This window comes from Callospermophilus lateralis, unplaced genomic scaffold (genome assembly GCF_048772815.1).
Source record: "Callospermophilus lateralis isolate mCalLat2 unplaced genomic scaffold, mCalLat2.hap1 Scaffold_139, whole genome shotgun sequence".
In the NCBI taxonomy this organism is placed as follows: domain Eukaryota; kingdom Metazoa; phylum Chordata; class Mammalia; order Rodentia; family Sciuridae; genus Callospermophilus; species Callospermophilus lateralis.
This window is the reverse complement of record NW_027512543.1, coordinates 1241797-1258446: the sequence shown is the minus strand read 5'-3', so window position 1 is coordinate 1258446 and position 16650 is coordinate 1241797. Positions and strand designations below refer to the sequence as shown.

General features: G+C 43.5%; 2 pseudogenes; both read left to right on the top strand.

Annotated features, from left to right (window-relative positions):
* The first annotated feature begins 218 nt into the window (after positions 1–218).
* LOC143387596 (semaphorin-4C-like) lies at positions 219–7667 on the top strand (annotated as a pseudogene).
* A 2335-nt stretch (positions 7668–10002) lies between these two features.
* LOC143640233 (cdc42-interacting protein 4-like) lies at positions 10003–16183 on the top strand (annotated as a pseudogene).
* The last annotated feature ends 467 nt before the right edge of the window (positions 16184–16650 follow it).

Here is a 16650-nt window from a genome sequence, read left to right as displayed (position 1 = left end):
AAGAGCAAGCAGGAATCTGTCACCAGCTAGCTGGGGAGCATTGCTTTCTCTGGAATCATGCTTAGTACCACCAAACTTTATCAGCTACTGTTTGTTTCCTCCCCCAGGAACCTCAGGTCTTTTCCCAGATAATGTGGATAAATACAGCCTGACCCTGAGGCTGTATCATCTGCTGCTCTACCTGTACTCCTACTATATACAAACCTAGCAAAACCATCATGGACCATAGGAGCGGCACACAGAACCCCATTCACGATCTGAGTGAGAATGTATCAGGACTCCAGAGTAAAAATGTATCAGGACTCCAGAATGTGTCAAATTGCTTTTTCTACCATTTTCTACACTAGGGGAATATTCATTTCACCCTTTTTAGCTGTGTCTTATGATGTAAGCTACTTGAAATTGTGCATGATACATTAATTACAATATCTAAGGATTATAGAGAATATATTCTTCTAAGCACTATTTCTAACTCCTCTTTGCAACCCTGTGAAGTATGTTGGTAATACTCCACTTGACAGGAGGAAAATCTGAGCTTTAATACATTAATTTGTGGGCTGGCATTGTGGCTCAGTGGTAGAGTGCTTGCCTAGCACAAGTGAGGCACTGGGTTCAATCCTCAGCACCACATAAAAATACATAAACCAGATAATGATATTGAGTTCATCTCTAACTTAAAAACTGTTTAAAAAATGTCTCTAGTAAGACTCTAACTCACACAAATATGCACATCAAATGTCTCTGTGACTTAAAACTGCTTCCTAGCTGGGCATGCCTGTAATCCTAGCAGCTCAGGAGGCTGAGGCAGGAAGTTGGCAAGTTCAAAGCCAGCCTCAATAACTTAGCAAGGCCCTAAGCAAGTCAGGGAAAACCTGTCTCTAAATAAAATAAAAAAGGGACGGGGCTGGGATGTGGCTCAGTAGTTGAGTGCCACTGAGTTCAATCCCAGGTACAAAAAAAAAAAAGAAAAAGGAAAAAAAAAAGAAAAAAGCTGTTTTCCAACTCCCTTCCTCTTAGGTAGTGAAAAATTTCACATGTATTAGAGATAACTTTTTTCCCACTTGAAAAGTGGCTGCAGCATCCTTCAGAGCAAAAGTACTTCACCTCCCCAAAAATGTGCAGGCATAAACTAGATTCACTAGGAATCTGTGCCTCAATGAAACCTGAGGGGGAATGTGATCATACTTTCCAATTCACAAAATGTTTTTATGTCATCTTCACAGTCAAATGCAAAGAAAAAAACTGAGGGTTATCCACACAACAGACTTTAATGTGAAAATCCCAGCTCCTATCCCTGCCCTCCCCCAATAAAAATTTATGGCAAGAACTTACATCAGAAACTGCAAGATTCTTGCTGAAACTGTATATGCTAACCATGGACAAACTGTGAAAAGTGATGACATGTCTAACCATTTGCTTGAAAAGTCACCAATCTTGTTTGTGTTTACCAATGGCTAATCTGCAGGTTACATCAGTTGAGGTCACATTGACTTTATACACCCATGTGTAGAAGTGAAATTAAAAAGTTACATTTAGCTGGGTGCAGTGGTGCACCCCTGTAATCTCAGCAGCTCTGAAGGCTGAGGTAAGTGGATTGCAATTTCAAAGCCAGCCTCAGCAACTTAGTGAGATCCTGTCTCTAAATAAAATAGAAAAAGGAATGAGGATATAGCTCAGTGGTTAACTGCCCTTGGGTTCAATTTCAGGTATAAAACAAAACAGAAAAAAAAACTTGTTTAAATATGTGGATTGATAAAATAAAAACAACAATCATTCTTCATCTTTGAAGAGGGGAGAATCCTTGTAAAAATGCTAAGCGGAGTGTTTGTGAGGGGTGAATAAGAAGGGATTTTCTGGCTTATCAGACCACAGTACAATTCTTCTCAGAAATTCATTTTACCAATTAATTAAGAGATGCTCAGATAATGTGAAAACAATTTCCTAGAAATGGATATCAGAGAAAACAGGTTTGTAGCTGTAACTCCACTCCACTTCTTTGAGGCACAAACTTCTGGTACATTTTCTCCAGGACAAACACTACCTAGCATTCTAGCTTTTAACAAAATGATTCCAATTCTCTTTATGACTATGGAATTATAGAAGACAAGAATCAATAGATCTTAAGTAATATGCCAACAGGTCATGATCAAGTATAATAAGTTCCTGTCTTCTATTTCAGTCTCAATTTATGTTAGGTTCTGAAAAGGTGTTTACAAATATTTGTTTCCAAGTCAAAGGGACATGACATAAGCCCCCCCCCAAGCTCCATCTGTTGGTGGTAGACAGAGTCTTAGTTCTGTGGCAGGCTTTAAAGTTTCTTTCTTTATAGGATTCATGATATTCTGATTGATATATTTCATTTAGGGTACCCTCCCCTTGCACCCCTTCGTCTCTCCCTCTGACCCCTTTGTCTATGCTACAGTTATGGTATATACACTTTCAAATATACCACAACAAAACCCGCTATTCTATATAATTAGCATACACAAAAAATCCCCCCTTTACAGGGGATTGAACCCAGAGACACTTAACCACTGACCCACATCCCCAGCCCTTTTTCATATTTTATTTAGAAACAGGGTCTCACTGAGTTGCTTAGGGCCTTGCTTTTGCTGAGGCTGGCTTTGAACTTGCAATCCTCCTGCCTCAGCCTTTAGAGCCACTAGGATTACAGGTATGCACAACCATGCCTGACTCAGAACTATAGTTTTTAGGAGAGGGGTCAAGGTACTAGAGTGCATGTTACAAGAGCAGCCCCTTGTTCTTCTTTTCCTGACATACTTCAGTGTGCTCACATTTCTAGCAGCCCTTACTTCCAAGGCTTTATGAAATCAGCCAAGTTTTGACGAAGCTGTTACCTAAAGTCACCACCAAAAGGGAAAAGAAAAAAAAATCCAGTGTGCTCTTTGCATTCCCAGGATTATCCCTTGCTCTGTTCCATGTGTTCTCTGGCTGAAAGACTGCCTACAGAGCAACCTGCTTTATAATTCAGAGACTGGGGAGGCTTCAAGTTGCAAGTCACATATTAACAAAGAGGATTCATCTCATCACTGCAGCCCAACAGATTGCACACAAACTTCATACTTACTGCAGATGCTATAAGTGTGCTCCCAATTTGCTTTTTTGCTATTGGTGCCTAATGGAGAGTAGAAATAATGCCACCAATATTCTAGGGTCACACTACCTAAGGATTCAAGCAGGCTGCTGGGCTCCATCTCCAATGATAAAAGGATTGGAAATAAGGAAGAGAGAAACATTCTGAGCCTGTGCTGTCTGATCTCTGCCACAAAACTTCAACTCTGCCATCAGCTGCAAACATGTATGGGCACTGGAGATCCAGTGAGATACTGTGATATTCATTTACTTGTGTGTGGGAAGGGTGGATGAAAAGCTACACATATTTGGAGTTTCAACAATAATTTTAAAAATGGCATGACATCCTTGGAAAAAGAACCCCTTGCCTCTAAACTTAAAGGACATGGGAAGACACTTGCTTAGAATAAATCAATTTGGATGGGTACAGCCACTCTGGAAAGCAATATGGAGATTCCTCAGAAAGCTTGGAATGCAACCACCATTTCACCCAATTAAACTACATGGTATCTCATCAAATAGTGTGCCCCCAGGCCTTCCCAACCCCCATCAGGATCAGCAAGCTCTCTCTTCCCTTCTATGGCACTTACTGGATTATGCAATGATGAGGTAGTATGGGACTCCCGCTGAACATACCCATGTACTTGAGCTTAAACACAGGGACACTTTATGAGCTGCATTCCCAGTCCCTTTTCAAACTTTATTTACATACAAGTTCTTACTACATTGCAAGGGCTGGCCTTCAATTTGTAATACTTCTGCCTCAGCCTCCTGAGTGACTTGGAAAACAAGTGCCAGGGCTCCTTGCTGGTGGCTAGGGGCTTCTGTCCTCTACTGAAAGAAGCTTATGGAGGATGAGGATCAAGATTTCCCACAGGGTATCATCCTTCTCTGCATGTACATATGACATTACCATTCCTTGTCCACTAGATCTCCTGGGGACACCAGCTGAGAAGAAGATCGAGTGTACTGAGAAAGGGAAGAGCAACCAGGTGGATTCTCAGGCACTGCTGGCCTCCTGAGCCTCACAGGGCACTGTTCAATGGAGTACTGTCATATGAGGGCAGACCTCTCTTTAGCCTCGGCACTAGTGGCCCTCACCTAGGGGTCTCACTGACTGACCCCTTTATCCCCAAGATGGAGTGCTTCAAATTCATCTCCTTCCTGCAGCCTTACAACACCTCCCACCTTTATGTCTGTGGTACCTATGCCTTTCAGCCAAAGTGCACCTACACTGTGAGTGCTGCCCCACCCTGGCTGCCTGCCACCCTGGCCTCCAGTATGGGGTCCTGCCCTCATGCTCATCTGCCTGACTGGCTCCCTCTGCCTCTAGAACATGCTCACCTTCACTTTGGAGCATGAAGATTTTGATGATGGGAAGGGGAAGTGTCCATATGACCCAGCTAAGGGCCACACTGGCCTTCTTGTAGGTGAGTGACTGTGCGTGTTTTGGGTGAGCCCTTGGAACTTGACACACTCTGGGGTGTCTACACATTGTTTATGGTGTGACTGTCATTCCATTTCCCACAGATGGTGAGTTGTACTCAGCCACCCTCAATAACTTCTTGGGCACCCAGCCTGTCATCCTCCGGAACATGGGGCCCTATCACCACATTAAGGCGGAGTACGAGGCCTTATGGCTCAATAGTGAGCAGGGAGAAGGACTGGGGAAGCTCAGGGTGGGAAATCTTTGAGGTCCTTGTCACCTCATTACTGAAACTCCTTGCCTTGCCACAGAGGCCTACTTCATTGCCTCTGCCTATGTCTCTGAGAGTGTGGGGAGCATCACAGGGGATGACGACAAGGTATACTTCTTCAGTGAGAGGGTGGTGGAATACGGCTGCTCTACCAAGCAGCTGGTGGCCTGAGTTGCCCGTGTCTGCAAGGTATTGAGCCTCCATCATGAGCCCTGGGAACCCTGTGGGCTGGGCAGTGGCTGACCCACTGCATCCCCTTGATATCTGCTAGGGTGACATAACGAGTGCAAGCAAACTGCAGAAGAAGTGCAGTTTACACTCTCTCATTGCAACAGGGGTAATGTGGACCTTTCTGCAGTCTGTGAGTACCAGCTGGAAGAGATCCAGTGGGTGTTCCAAGGTCTCTACAAGGAGTACTTTGAGGAAGTGCAGAAGTGGGTTCACTACACTGACCCAGTACCCAGCCCCCAGCCTGGCTCAGTGAGTCCTTTGGGCAGGAAGTGCTCCCTGTCAGTTCCAATGGCCTCCCACCAGCTGATAGCTCCCCTGCCCATACCCTTACCCCACCAGTGCATCAACAAATGGCACCATCACCATGGTCACATCAGTTCTCTGGAGCTGGCTGACAGAACCCTCATCTTCAACAAGAAGCACCCACTGATGGACGAGCAGGTGGAGCATTCATGGGGCCAGCCCCTGCTCATGAAGAACACCAACTGCACCCACCTGGTGGCTGACCAGTTTACAGGATTTGACGAAGCCACCTATACAGTGCTGTTCATTGGTACAGGTAGGTAAGCTCTTGGGTGTGTCGGGCTGGGACACACCCTCATTCCCTGTCATTGACACCCGCTTCTACAGACTTCTCCAGGAGATGGATGGCTGCTCAAGACTGTGATCCTGAGGCCTTGGGTTCACCTGATCGAGGAACTGCAAGTGTTTGATAAGGAAACTGTGGAAAGCCTTGTGCTGTCACCAAGCAAGTTAGCTAATTAGACTTCATGCACTGCCATTGCACCCACTCAACCATCCTCAAATCAGGCTGGCATGGTTGGCCAGTTCAGCACACGTAAGTTAGCTCAGGGCAAGCCTGGGAAGTCAGGGTGTCTGCTGACAGGATTGGCACTCCACAGGAGCATTATGTATACCCTGATCCCTGCAGGGCTGCATTCCCAGAATTAGTCCTGGAGAAAACTCATGTTCTCTTTAGACACCTCCAATGTGGGGCCAGGACTCTGCTTACAGCCTCCTCTCTGATCCTCTCCATGCTCGCCAGACCTCCCCAGCTTTGACATGTTTATGTTGCCCTCCCAGGGTTGGTTTCTGCCTAGTCCCCAGTGGTGCTCTGGGCCTGACACTCTGATTCCCCACCATGTCCCCTGAAGTGTTGTCTTTTTCCTTAAACCTCATGCACATTTGCAGCATCCTCTGAATGATGATTTATTTGCCTTTTGCAGCCATTATCTCTTAAAATTGTTTCCCAGCGCATGCTGTAATGGCAGAAAGAATATGGGGTTGTGTAAACACTCAGATTGACAGTTACCATTCAAATAGAGAACACCTAATGCTATGCTGGTGCTATTGTGAGAGCCAAGGGCACTGGAGGAAAATGTTTCATGCCTTCTGTGTGCATAGCCTCCCTGTTTTCTTGAGACCTTGCACCTTCCTTTGCAGTGCTGTCTTCTGCCTCTTCCTCATGTGGACACCTCTCCTGCTTGTGCTCCTTGGGGTCTGAGCAGCCCTAGGATGCATGTGGTCCTACCAACCCTCTCACTCCTCTTCTCCCACAGAAGCTGCTTTTTGCTGGCTCCTGCTCTCAGCTTGTCCAGCTGCCCCTGGAAGACTCTGTGAAGTACCACATCTGTGTAGACTGTGTCCTTGCACGGGACTCCTACTGTGCCTAGAGCATCAACACTAGTCACTGTTTGTCTGTGGCCAGCCACTTTGTGTGAGCCGAGTTCTGCAAGGGCTGGGAACAGGAAGGTGTGTGGATATGGAGGTTGGAGCCAAGCTTCTGATACCCCTTTACTCTGCCATATCTCTGCTGGTTCAGAACATGGGGATCTCAGACACCATAGGCTTTTGTGACTTTCATGGCACTAAGAGAGGTGAGCTTTCTTGTGGTCCCTTCCCCTCCAGATGGGCTGTGGTCCGCAGGTGGATTTTCCACAACACACCTCCCTGGCCCTTGGTCTTTTGCACTGATTCTGCTACCTTCCCTCTCTGTTGCTACAGTCAGGTAAATGCTGAAAAACATCACAATGGTAGTGGGCACAGACTTGGTACTGCCCTGTTGCCTCTCCTCCAAGTTGGCCTATGCCAGCTGTATCTTTGAGGGCCAGGACCTACCTGCAGACCCGCCAGTCTCCATCCACTATGATGCCTGTCTCCAAGCCCTGGTGGTGATGGCTGCCCAATATCACCATGCTGGGGCCTACAACTGCTTTTCAGAGGAGCAGGGGACATGGATGTCTGTTGAGGGGTACCTTGTGGCCGTGATAGTGGGCCCCTCAGTGACCTGGAGGTTCAGGCCCCCATGGAATACCTATGGCTTATGTGGCTGGCTGTGCTTGCCCTGGAGGCTCTGTGCCTGGTGTTACTGGTTCTTCTGGTTTGGTCGCAGTGCCAGCAGCTTCAGGAAAATCTGGAAAATGATATAATTGCATCAGAGAGGACCCTGGTGTACCCCCTGGAGCTGCTCAAAAAACACATCAGTCCCCTTTCCAGCCCAGAAACAGATGAGTAATTTTGAGATCCTGTTAGATTCTAATAATTGTATGGTCCCCTCAAAAATGTGCCTGGACACACTGGGGCCAGCTTGGAGGTGGGTCCCTATCTGCACCTCCTGGCATCCCAGGCCAGCCCCTGCCTTCTTGAACACCTCTTTCTAGGGCCCCCAAGAGAGGGCCTAAGGGTCTGTGATATTGTTTATAGACACTTTTGGTTGTTAAAAGGGCTGATGTTGTCTACGTCCTTTCATGCCCAGGTGAGCTCCCACCCTAAGGACTGTTCTGGCTCAGAAGTTCAGTTGTGCTGATGTTGAGAAAGAAAACTTGCCCTGTCCAAAGCAGCGCCCTTCCCTTCCATGTTGCTCTGGCACACCTGTCACCTTGCACTCCTCAGAACACTGTTGTCACCTGACTCCATTTTGTTTCTTTGCTTATTTATTTTTTAATTCCACACTGATAGAGATCTTTTTAAATTGTATTGTGTGAATTATTTCTCCTTCAAATCATACCTTTTCTCTGGGGTCATTTTGCTTTATTCAGATGTATTATTTTTTGTACTGGGGACTGAATCCAAGGTTGCCACATCCCAAGCCCTTTTTAATATTTTACTTACAGACAGCATCTCCCTAAATTCCTTAAGGCCTCACTAAGTTGCTGAGACTGTCCTTGAACTTGCAATCCTCTGCTATCAGCCTCCAGAGCTGCTTGGATTACTGGTGTGCGCCAAAATGTGTGGTTTCATTGTTTAATAACAGCTTAATAGTTTTTTTTCAGGGAGCAAGCTGTCCTTTCCTGCCCCTACAATAGTTATAGTTTAACTAGACATAAATCTCTAGGATGACAGGTTGTTGTTGTCGTTGTTGTTCAGTCCTTTGGAAATCTTTTTTATCTGCTTGTGTCTGCAGAAGTTGTTAAATATTCTGTTAATCTGATTATTGGTCTTTGATGTATAATGTTCTTTTGGGTTTCTTTTTGTTTCTATTTTAATTATTGTTATTTTATTTTTGGTTTTTGGTACTGGGGATTGAACCCAGGGACACCCTAACCCCAAGCTACATTTCCAGAATTTTTATTTTTTATATGGAGTCAGGTTTTTACTAGATTGGTTAGGGCCTTACTAAGCTGCTGAAGCAGGCTTTAATCTCCAGATCTTCCTGCCTCACTCTGAGTCATTGGGATTATAGGCATTAGCCACCACACTCAACTTAGATTATAACTTTTTAATATTGGTATATTGCAAATATACATAATCATAGGATTCATTATGCCACATCTGTGCATGCCCATAATTTGGTCAATCTTGTGTATAATATTCTTAACTTGGGATTTTTCTCCCTGGATTTAATGTAGATTTCAGTCCTATAACTCAAAGTTGAAAAATTGGGGTGTCTGATTTTTTGAGGGAGTTTCTGCTGCTTTTATTGTCTTTGCACATCTATTCAAATGGTCCCTTTTCTCACTTTTATGTTTTGTTCATTTGTTACCTCATCAGAGAGGCCATCCCTTCCCACTGCATTATAGCCCTTCAATGACTTCAGAGCACCTAGCACCACCATAATATATACATACACACACACAGTTTATGCACACAGATATATTTCAGACTAAGCATATATTTATGTATAAGATACACATATATGCATTATTCTTTCCTTTCCATAAGCTCCATGTAAGCTCCATATTGTATCATGCTGGCCTATAATCTCAGTGACTCCAGAGTCTCAGGTAGGAAGATTGCATGCTCCAGGCCAACTTGGACAACTTAGTGAGGCCCTGTCTCACAAAACAAAAAGGGGCTGAGGTGTAGTTCAGTAAAAGCACACCCATGAGTTCATTACATTAAACAAGTTTCTTTAAATTTTCAAATTATTATTTGCCCAAATCTACGAGTTGGAGGTAAATATTGATATTTGGTATTTTATACTCATTTGGGAAGATAATTCTTGACTCTTATTTTATAAGTCAGAAGAAAGAAACAAAGCTTAGCTTTTCAAAAATTTGTTACCCTGACAAAAATAAAATTCTAAACTTGCAGTTGTTTCCATGTCCTGAATAATATAAAAGAATTGATTTTACAAGCACTACAATAAACCTGAAATTCCTTGAAGCACCAGTTTAACAAATGTATCCCCACAATAATTCTGAAAATATTAATTTAATTAAGGCAAATAATTGTGTATTGTCAAATGGAAATATTGGAGCTCTGTTTATTTATTGTTTTATATTCCAAGGGGCTTCCCAGAAACGCACCAATTTGAAATCTTGTTAATTTAGGCATTATTTAATGAGATTAGCTATCATTATTTTGGGATACTAAGTATAGTGAAAATAATAGCTGAAGAATATAACTATGCTAAGTAATCATTAACTTGGTTTATTTATCCTAACAACAATGCAATTTTATAAAGAAAGAGAAGAATTTTTTTAAAAATGTTTGTCTGTTTGTTTTCCACAAATACATCACCATGTATCTGTGGAACACAATGCTGGTAAGTGTTCAAAACATTTATCGAATGATTGATTGATGGATATAAAACCAATCTAATCATATGGAGGACCTATTTCCTCAACATTATTGTCAATTTCCTCCAGGTTCCATTGGGAACATAGGTGCTGCTAGTTATTCCTAAAGAAATTGAGATAGAGAACTGGTTAGAAGAGGATATACATATCTTCTGAATTTACTGCAAAATAGTTTCACTGATTTACAATGGCTATATAGTTGATGAATAAAGGTATGGAAAGATATGTTACTTGCTGTGAATGAATAACTCAAGGTGCCTTTCTTTGTTTGGGGCCAACCTCCAGATAAGACATTTACTTTCCTCAACTAAAAGTACCATGAGTTTTTTTCCAAAAATATAATTTCTGAAGTGAATAACTTAAAATTTATCACAGTTCATATTTAACTCAAATATATATACAATAAGGAGTTTGGTCAAGGTCAATTTGGACAACCAAGGAAAGAAGTATCACCATTGGCAAAATGTGTACATAAACTTTTATCCAAACCCATTAGAGTTGTCAGCAACACTGTACTTTTTTGTTATCACTTTTGATATATTTATTCCACCTTATGCCCAAAATATGGCTTTACTTATATATGAGGAAAAAGCTATGTCTTTGGATGCTATCTGGGTTAGTGAAAGTTGAATGTTCCCTCTGATAAAATTACTTAAGCCTGAACATTGGTTCATTCACAGTAGGCTATAACCATGGGCCAATAACATCAAGAGAGTCTCCTTATCACATGTTTCTATGCTTTTGGTTACTCATCAGCATCTAATAGGATATCATTACAGGCACAGAAGTCCTGTTAGTTTGAACATATTTTGATCACTATACCTGAAAAAAAGATATTATCACTTGTTTCTTTTACATCACAGGACATAATTTTTGTTCCAAGCTACCTAAACATGTCCACATTTGCTTATGGTTTCCTTGTTCCTGAAATGTGTGATTCTAGAATTTAGCTGTGCCTAGTATTGGGACACACTACCAATGGAAAGAAAACATAGCAAAGCCCACTCAATGAAATAAATCAAGGTGCCTTTCTTTGTTTGGGGCTAAGCTCCAGATAAGACATTTACTTTCCTTAACTAAAAGTACAATGAGGTTTTTTTTTCCAAAAATATAATTTATGAAATGAATAACTTAAAATTTATCAGAGTTCATATTTATCTCAAATATATATACAAATTTACTTCAGTCCAATCAGTATGAAACAACTAAAACTTCCACTAATTATGTGCAGATAAAATAGCCAACTAGTTGATATTTTTAATCAATGAACTCCTTGGGGATAGTTACCTATTCTTTGTAAATTTTTATTTAAAAAAATATTATTTCAAATAATAATTTCAACATAATAATTTACCAAAAAAGTACATACAGATCCAAAATCACTTATACTAAATAACATTGGAAACAAGATATACTCCATAACTTTGTGTCAAAACACAAGTGATACCAAATTGACCTGAAGCAATTTACAGTTCTTATATAACCCATTTTCAACCCCCAGCCCTGTGTTGCAGCTCTGCCTGCAGGAGTATGTCTTCCACACCACACTGGGAAGGAGCTAGTACTGACAGTTAGGGCACCATCATATTTGCAGAATGCTTTATACCTGATCTGCCTCCACCCATGTGTTTCATGCCTTTTCCCTTTCCCCACAGAAACTGCAGGTCAAGGATGAGTATAGAGCCACTTTCAGTGAGATTAGTAAGTCAGGGTACTGGCTGCTGTCAGAGACGGAACTGCAGGTGTTACTCATCATTACCAAGTGCTTTGAGGACATGAAGGTGGCTGCTTAAACTGTGGATACCAAGAATGTGGGTGCCTGAGTAGGCCAATGAGTGGGCACTGTGGGGATCTCCCAAATTAGGTACTGACTGCCCACCCACTGTTCTTTCCTCCAAGACACCCAGATTCTCATAGAGCTGCACAAGTCAGGTTATGCCCGCCCTGGTAAAGTGGAATTTGAGGACTTCAGCCAGCCTGTGATCTGTGCACACTCAGAAAATGGCCTGGACACCCGCTAAGAGGGAGAGCCTAAGTTCCAGGGCCTGGCCATAGTTGTGCCAAGCACTGGCATTTTGGCAAGAAGAGCAAGGTGGGGGCCCAGAATCTTGTAGGAGAAGACAGTGACTGGGGAAAGTTGAGGCCCTAATGAGTTGAGCCCAGCTCCTGTGGCATCTGTCTGCTGATGCTCCGGGTGCTGGGAGAAGATCTGCTGGTGGAATTCATGCTGGACTGACAGTTTGTGTTCCTGTCTTTTAGGAGTGCCTCTAACCGCAGATCTCTATCCAGCTGATGGATCCTTATGCCCTATAGTTTTGGTATTTTTTTTTTTGTTTGTGTGTTTTCAGCATCAGACGTAAACCCCAACACCACCGATTTATATCTTGGACAGCTCCTGACTTCCTAGTATGCCCTAGACACCTCCCACTAACACCAGCCATCCTGGACTTCAGACCTCTCCTCCTAAGCTGTAACCTCTGATATTTCCTGCCTTCCACAGCCCTCTAAGACTGGCATGCCACTTTGGCCTGTGTCTGAAGCCTTTCTTCATGAAAATGCCTCCTGTACCTCCTTCTAAACTGAGTCCAGAAAGCCCAGTGGACTATAGCATCCCTTTTCCAGCCCCTAAACCTAATAGTCAAAGGTGTAGGAGATGGGGTAGGGAGAGGTGTGACCTTTTTCTCTGAGTCTAATGACCTCCCTGTTACCTCTCAGATTTTGTGTTGCCCTTACACATATTTTCTGTGTGATTATGCATCTTGAGTTGGGATTTTGTTACTATTTTTTATTTCTTTTTTGCTTTTGCTTCTCTGCATCCATACTTATGTTCATCCTTCTGTCCATCTTCATTTTCTGCCCTCACCTCCTCTTTGCCTGTCCCCTCCTGGACCCAGCTGGTAGTCACGCCCCCCCCAATCTTCTTCCCCCTAGAGGGTGTCATGTCCTTGGCCTTGCCTAATGGGTTCCCTTACCAGCTATGTCTATGATACCTTGGTCTTATTGAGTGAGATCAGTAAGTCAGTCAATCTGTGGCTACCATCCTTCCAGTTCCTTCCAGGAGGCCATGGGGTAAGTAAGGACTGTGGGAGGAGGGGTGTCACTGGCCCTCCAATCAGTAAGGTGGTGGACTCTAGGCTTGCTTCCCACTCCTTCTTCACTCTGTCCATGACCTTGCTCCCAAGATATTTGGAAGGGGAGGAAGGTGGACTTGAATCCTCAGGAGTGTGCAGTGTCTGGAAGCTTCAGCTTCAGAATCCCAGACTCAACCCTCTCCTCCCTTTGCAGACTGTGGCTTCAGAAGATTTTAGCCACTTGCCCCCAGAGCAGCAAAGAAAGTGGATCCAGTATCTGCTAGAAGAACACAACAAGTAGCTGCAGAAGGAGGTGAATCAGAGGTAGGGCCTGGCAGAGGGGCCAGGCAGGGGACTGAAGAGTGACATTGGGTTATATTTAAAAGAATGGTATTTGCAGCAGTAGAGTGCTTGCCTAGCACAGACAAAAAGTAACCATAAAATATTTACACTCAAATGCACCAAAAAATGTCACAGAGACACCAGCCGGGAGGTTTTATAGGTGATTCTTCATGCGCCTGGAGGAAACTCTTGCTTTCACTCCCATGCAAGGATTTCTAGCAAACAGAGTGAAAGCTGCCAGCTTATTTAGAAGGCTGGGAAACCTGGGTTCCCTAATCAGTGAGCAAGAATTAAAGTCAATAAAATTATGGGCTAATTTTACCTCACTTCTGGTTTTAAATACAAAATCCTGGCAAGAAAATTTAATGATGTACTACAAAACAATACATGGCATGGTGGTGTTAGGTGGGTGCAGGTATCTAATGCCACAGAACTGTATGCTTCATAGTAATCACAAGAGGAAATTTTGTGTTATGTCTCCTTCACTAGAATAGAAAAAATGTTATTTTTTAAAGAAAAAAATACATAATCATTTGGGCATTATCCCAACAATGCAAACATGGTTCAATATCAAGAAGCCTTACAGTGTAATCCATCATATTATAGAGCTAAAAGGAAATAAAAGCATATGGCTAACCATTTGATAATTCAAACATTTAAATATTAAAACTAAAAATCTGCCAGATTAAAAAGAAAATCTTTACTCACTTTCTCCCAAGCAGCAAATTCCTCTTCCAAGTCCTGCGCAAAATAGGAATGATGTTCGCCACTTGCCAGGAGGTGGTCAAGTTCTAGTTTGCTGTCTGCGAGTTACCTCTTGGACAGACGGAGGTGAAGTTGCATCCTCCAATGGATGGTTTCTGGGTTTCTATGATGGAGCAGCAGGTACAGGGTATGTGCCTAGAGTCAAGGCAGCTTGCTCATGAATTCCAGCTTCTGGAGGTAATGGGCAGCTTGATATAACATTTATTGTCTCAGTTTCTTCACCTGTGACATGGGTCAGGTAATAACTGAAAGGAAGCTGAGCTGAGGTCTGTCATATTCCACTAGTGTTCCACAGCTCCCACCACCCAGATGAATACAGGAGATGTGAATGGGAGACTAATGACAGGAATCGCAGCTAGAATCATGGACATCCACTGTACTCCAGGCTCTATTCTACTCACTTCACATGGGCTTCCTGGATATCTTAGTTTTTTTCTAAGAAATGATAAGCACAGATAGGATTCTGACTCTCTTACTATGTTTCCTTTTTTTCCTGTCCATTTCCAGTGCTGGCAATGAAACCTAGTGCCTTGCACTTGCCAGTGGAGTGCTCTGACATTGAGCTACTTCTTAGCCCCCTAGAGCAATATATGTGTATATATATATATATATATATATATATATATATATATATATATATATATATATAATTGCTAGGACTTGCTGTGTACAAGTACTTTACCAGTCCTCACAAGAGCCCACATGGCACACACATGCATTTATTCCCATTTTCAAGATTAAGGTCTGCAGATAGTGCTCTATAGCCTAAGCTCACACCACCAGGAAATGCCAACCCAAGATGCCAACCCAAGCGTGAGCCCTACAAGAATTGGAGCTCTTTTTTGTGGTTTTGGCCACATTACCCAAGCTGGCCTCTAACTCTTGGGCTCAAGCAATCCTAATACTTCGGCCTCTCCAGTAACTAACACCACAATTGCAGGCCACCATGTCTGCCCCCACATTTGAGTTCTAATCAGCGTGTGGCCTTGCTCTTTACTGCCAGCCCCTGTTCACCCACTACTCTTTTTTTCTCCATCTTGCCCCAGGGAATATCTGAAGAAAATGAAGTGCGTGTATGAGAAGACACCCCAGATGGGTGACCCTGCCAGCTTGGAGCCCCAGATCACAGAAACACTAAGCAACATCAAATGACTGAAATTGGAGTACAGAAGTACAAAGTAAGGGGAATGCCCTGGGGAGGGGTAGAGTCATCACCAGCCTGGCTAAGTTACTTCTGGGTGGGGTACAAGGATCCCGTTGTTTCTCATCAACATCTTGGGTGTGCATGGATGATCTCAGGAAGAATCCAGGTGCAGGGTGGGCCAACCTCTGAACCCTGGCCTGGAGATGATGTGATCTCATTTTCCAAAGCTTGGCTGGCAGAAACTGAGAGCCAGGTCCTAAGAAACCTAGAGGACTGCCTGTGCCAGCACTCCTGTCCTCACAACCTCCCATCCAGTGTCCCCAGGGACAGTAGCAGAAACGTTTCAGAGGCCAACAAGGAGAGGTGAGCCTGGAGGCCAGAGCACGTATGGCCAGAGAGACACAGAGGACCTGCATCCATCTGCCTTCTTGCCCCACACAGCTCTGAAGAGCACACCTCAGAAGAGGGCCAGGAAACCCCTATCTACAGGGTGTTTGGTGAGGATTTTGAGGAGCCTGCATTACCCATAGGCCAGTGTGTGTGTCCATTTACCACTTTGAAGGTGAGAACACATGGGGGTGGAGGGGTGGAGCACATCAGTTGCTCTGGTGTCTCTGGCTAGTTTGTTCAAGTTTTTCTAATGCAGAGAACTGGGCCCACCCTACAACAGTTTCCAGTGAGGGCACCATCTCTGTGACCCAGGGTGAGGATCTCAGTCTGATGGAAGAGGACAAAGGCGATGGCTTGTCATGGGTCTGGCAGAAACAGGGAGGTGAAGGCTATGTGCCCACCTCCTACCTCCCAGTGGCACTCAACTGAACCTGCCAGAAGCAGGAAGAGAGGGCCTATCAGCTGTTGTTCCTGGGCCATGGGGAGCCCCAGGACCTTAATTTCTGCCCCATAGCTTTGGCTGTGACCTGTGTAACCTGCTGCCCACCCCAATCCCACCTGTCATCCCAATAGACCAACTGTGCCTTTCAAAATCAATGTACATTCTCATGTTCAAATTTTTCTTCCTGCCACTTGGCTTGGGCCACTTAGTTACATATCATTCTTGTTGATCTGCAATAAAGCAACCATAGCAAGCTTTCAAATATAAAACTTCAGAATATGAACAAGCCCCTGAGCACTTTGGTGTAACTCATTCAAAATGACCAGTTAAATTCTGCAACACTTGTTTGATATTGTTCTTCTTCTTCTATGGAAGAAGAAGGAACCCATATTGACACCTTTGGTTAGCCCAGTTTTATTCACTTCTTCATTCACTCACTGTACTATGGTAAATA